We start from the raw sequence: 5,242 nt of genomic DNA on the forward strand, positions 1-5,242 counted from the left end.
TGACATCATATTACCGGGTCATCAAAGGACCAACAACATAACTCCTGGAAAGTTGTCCCAACCATCATATCTGACCGAGATTCAGATCCGATTGGTGTCATGATACCTCAGACTCATGGTCCTGAGATAAAAAGGTGCGACACGAATTGACGAGAAGTCGTCATAAGATTCTTGAGTTCACCATTTAACCAAGGAGAGGAAGAAGGGGTGGTTGATGAACTCAGCGACAATTCATGGAGATTTCGAAAAGATGGATCCCCACGATTAAGTGAACAAGGAGATGATCATTGTCAGATCAAATGATACAATGAGGTATGCTCGAGGAAACAAACCCAATTAAATATTGGTTGAAAGGTGCACCCGAAATATGGGCCGGGTTGCTCGACCAATGTCAGAATGGTGATTCAATAATCAATAGTCTAAGAATGAACGGCCGACCATTAACTTCAAAGCAATAGGGTTGCTAGAAGTGCAGAATCCAAACAGCACCGTTCACTTGTTTGTACCCCGGTTGGAATCAACACGAGGACCAAGAAAGAATGGTGATGGTGAGAAGTATCACTATACCAAGAATTCTTAAGAGGTGGTGAAATTCTCACCACATTCTTGACATAAAAGGTGGTAATATTTCAAGGTAAAGAAGAACAATGCTAGGCAGCAAGGAACTCAAGGTACAACACAAAACACGAACAAGTTTGTGTTGGAGGGAAGGCAATAAAGTGGCCGATGATAATACAAACCATCGAGGGCAAGGATGGTATTTCTCATCATGAATTCAATTGGAAACCTGGAAGGAGTCAAAATGTTGATGATGATCACGACAAATTTTGTCGATAGGCTCCAGGGGGAAGTAATCGAACCTCCACTACATCAAGTAAAAGGACTGATGCAGCAAAAGATTATTTGAACCACGGATAAGACACCAACTCAGAATCAAGCTTGTTGTTCAAAGTGGAATGATAAGATGAGGAAATCGACATAAGCTTAGCTCATCATCGAAGGTTGTGCTCCAGGATTAAGGACCAGGTAGCACAGTTAAGATTTAGCACGTTAATGATATAGCCGATCAGGCTAGGAATGACATGATCGAGTACAAACTCGCAAGTAAAGGATATTACTAAGAGTTGTTTAATCGCGACGCAGACTCGATTCAGTTATCGATGCCCTTGAGTGTTTAATAACTCGAAGCCCGTGAAGAAAAACCGTAATCAGTGAGAATGTAGTACTTGATGAAGAACTCATAAGAAGTTATGCAGTTCCAAGATAATCTCGAGATACCAGGGGGTAATACTCGACGACAAATCAAAGTAGAGGTTGGACTGGGGTAATACTCTGCAGAAGACAAGTGCTTAAACTTGCACGAGAAATGGTATTTAAAGGAGAACAAGGTCGGAAACCACGATCATAAATGATCGAACCATGGATACAAGATGAACTTATAGCAAGGGGGTAACTATTTTTACGAGCAGCTTCCATGGTAAGTTATACATCGTGTCCATGGGCATGAACGCAAGGTTCAAGGTCGACTCCCACTTCTTCAATGTATAACCTTCCATTCACTTCTCGCTTTGATAAAAGCATTAGTGTTGAAAGTTTTACCTGGTGAAATACCAGATGAGTACGACTCGTGAAAACTTCCGAGTTCACACATATTAAGGAAGGCATAGGTTCAACCCATCGGGGCATCTCAGAATCATATACTAGAATCTTTAGAAGTAATTAACTCAAGCTCGAAGGCAGAGCATGGTTGAGAAAGCAGAGGATACAATTTACCAAAGGCATTATGTATCAGAGGAAAGGCTCACAAGGTTATTGAATATGAAGGGCGTTGTCAGGTAAAATCCAACAATGGATCGGGTGATCCACAACGGAGCTGATGTGAGTATCGGTACTCAATCAGAGGAAGAAAGAATGCACGGGCATCATATTATAGGACAACTGAATAATTTGATGCTTAGATAACAAAGGAATTATGATTTCCAAAACAAAGGATCAGAAGCAGACGCTCTGACCAAGGATGGATAAGTTCAATAGACTTAGGGGCATAACCGACGGCAATTTAATTGGTTGATAACCAGCTCATGTCCAAAATGACGTCTGAGCCGGAGGGATGAATTCTAGGACCTGATTGAGGATTGCGAGCATTCACAACATATCGAATTAACAGACCCAAATGATAATGACAAGGGATGTCAATCTGATTACGAGACTTATGGGATTAACCATAATGCAAGCAAGCAAGAATTTCAAGAGCAATAGGCTGCTCGGGATTTTCGGAAGATCGAATGGCATTTCGAAGACTTTTGTGAAATACATGAATCAACTGGGGATGAGCGGATACTCGATAAGTGCGAGAAATTATCCGTATGGGTATTCAGGTGGTAAGGAACTGCAAGGCAGTAGGCGTAAGTATTCTAAGAACAACAACGAGTATTTCGGGGCGTCTTGTAATAAAAAGAACAACTGGGGACTAAGTAAGAACGGTGTATGAATTTATTCATAGGGATATTTCGGTGGTAGTGAATTGCAAAAGCAACGGGCAGTCCCGAAAGAGTATCGGAAAGTAACTTTGAAATCTTCATGTGCAGTCGGCGATCATCTAGACTGAAGGGGCTCTCCGGGAGAAAGCGTTTTCGAGAACCTAAAGTTAGATTTTAGAAAATCATTTAACCCGAATAGAAGAGAGATCAGAGTCCTAGAGTATAGACGAGGAGTAAAAGATCCTAATACCACCCAATGGCGATGTGGGCCCGTAAGGCACACAGCCAAGTTAGTAAAAGTTTTGCAATGGCTAGACTTAACTTCGGCCAAGGAGTTGGAAAAGGGATTCCTACAGGCAGTCGGCTCTGATACCAACTTGTGACGCCCCCACTTAATCGTACACTAATCATACACGCAAACATGTACGATCAAGATCAGGGACTCACGGGAAGATATCACAACACAACTCTACAAATAAAATAAGTCATACAAGCATCATAATACAAGCCAGGGGCCTCGAGGGCTCGAATACAAGTGCTCGATCATAGACGAGTCAGCGGAAGCAACAATATCTGAGTACAGACATAAGTTAAACAAGTTTGCCTTAAGAAGGCTAGCACAAACTGGGATACAGATCGAAAGAGGCGCAGGCCTCCTGCCTGGGATCCTCCTAAACTACTCATGGTCGTCGTCAGCAGCCTGCACGTAGTAGTAGGCACCTCCAGTGTAGTAGGAATCATCATCGACGGTGGCGTCTGGCTCCAGGGCTCCAACATCTGGTTGCGACAACCAGGTAGAAGGGAAAGGGGAAAAGAGGGAGAAAAGCAACCGTGAGTACTCATCCAAAGTACTCGCAAGCAAGGAGCTACACTACATATGCATGAGTATATGTGTAAAGGGCCATATCGGTGGACTGAACTACAGAATGCCAGAATAAAAAGGGGGATAGCTAATCTTGTCGAAGACTACGCTTCTGGCAGCCTCCGTCTTGCAGCATGTAGAAGAGAGTAGATTGAAGTCCTTCAAGTAGCATCTCGAAGTAGCATCTCCAAGTAGCATCTCCAAGTAGCATCTCCAGTCGCATCGCATAGCATAATCCTACCCGGCGATCCTCCCCTCATCGCCCTGTGGAAAAGCGATCACCGGGTTGTCTGCGGAACTTGGAAGGGTGTGTTTTATTAAGTATCCGATTCTAGTTGTCATAAGGTCAAGGTACAACTCCAAGTCGTCCTGTTACCGAAGATCCCGGCTATTCGAATAGATTAACTTCCCTGCAGGGGTGCACCAACTTACCCAACACGCTTGATCCCATTTGGCCGGACACACTTCCCTGGGTCAATGCCCGGCCGCGGAAGATCAACACGTCGCAGCCCCACCTAGGCTCAACAGAGAGGTCAGCACGCCGGTCTAAACCTAGGCGCCCAGGGGTCTGGGCCCATCACCCTGAACACACCTGCACGTTGCGAGGGCGGCCAAAAGCAGACCTAGCCTAGTGGCGTTCCAGTCCAATTCGGCGCGCGCCGCTCAGTCGCTGACGTCACGAAGTGCTTCGGCTGATACCACGACGCCGAGTGCCCATATCTTTCCCACGTAGTTGGTTAGTGCGTATAGGCTCGTAGCCAACTCAGATCAAATACCAAGATCTCGTTAAGCGTGTTAAATATCCGCGAACGCCGAACAGGGCCAGGCCCACCTCTCTCCTAGGCGGTCTCAACCTGCCCTGTCGCTCCGCCACAAAGATCCACTCGCGGGTGCTCCACCAGCCGACCCGTCTTTGGTCACCACATGTATCATGGATAACGTATATAGGCAAGAGAGAGGGATCGTCAACTCCGTAGTCGAACTGGGCAGCAGCAGCGTCGGTCTCGTAGTCTACCGGAGAGAAGAGGGGGAAGAAACAATGAATACCATATAAACAGATGCATATCGATGCATGACAAGACAAGTAACGATGCTAGGCGTGCCCTAACGTGGTATGAGGTGGTACCAGTTAAGGGGGAAACATCCGGGAAAGTATTCCCGGTGTTCCGTGTTTTCTGATAGATGAACCGGAGGGGGAAAGTTGCGGGTTTGATATGTTAGGGGTGTGTGGTGGACGAACGGGCTGCGTATCCGGGTTCGTCTCGTCGTTTTGAGCAACTTTCATGTTGAAAATATTTTAATCCGAGTTACGGATTAAAAGATATGATTTTCTAAAGATTTTATTAATTTCTGGAATTCAATTAATTATTTAATCCAACATTATCCAGAATAGTAAATGATGATGTCAGCATGACATCCGAGTGATGTCAGCAGTCAACGTTGACCATTGACCTGGTCAACCTGACGTGTGGGTCCAGTGGGACCCACCTGTCATTCTCTGTTTAGGTTAATTACAGATTAGTTAATTTAATTAGTGATTAGGTTAATCTAATCAGGATTAATTAACTTAATTAATTAATTAATTAATATTTTAATTATTTTAGTTATTATTTATTTCTTTATTTAATATTTTTATTATTATTATTATTTTTTCTAAAACGTTCCAGGGCGGGCCCCCACTGTTATTGGCCCACAAGGGGCCTTAATGGGTGTGGGCGCATGGGCGCACGGGTGCAAGGGGCTACGGGGCGCCCGTTAGCGGACGAGCCCCTGACCCAGCGCAGCAGGGTGCCGGCCAGGGAAGACGCCGGCCGCAGCGGCCGGAGCCGGGGCGTCGATGAAGAGGGGCGGGGGAGCACGGGGCCACCGCAGCAGCGGGGCACCGGCTGAGGCGGCAAAC

The sequence above is a fragment of the Triticum dicoccoides genome, chromosome 6B (assembly GCF_002162155.2).
Source record: "Triticum dicoccoides isolate Atlit2015 ecotype Zavitan chromosome 6B, WEW_v2.0, whole genome shotgun sequence".
In the NCBI taxonomy this organism is placed as follows: Eukaryota; Viridiplantae; Streptophyta; class Magnoliopsida; order Poales; family Poaceae; genus Triticum; species Triticum dicoccoides.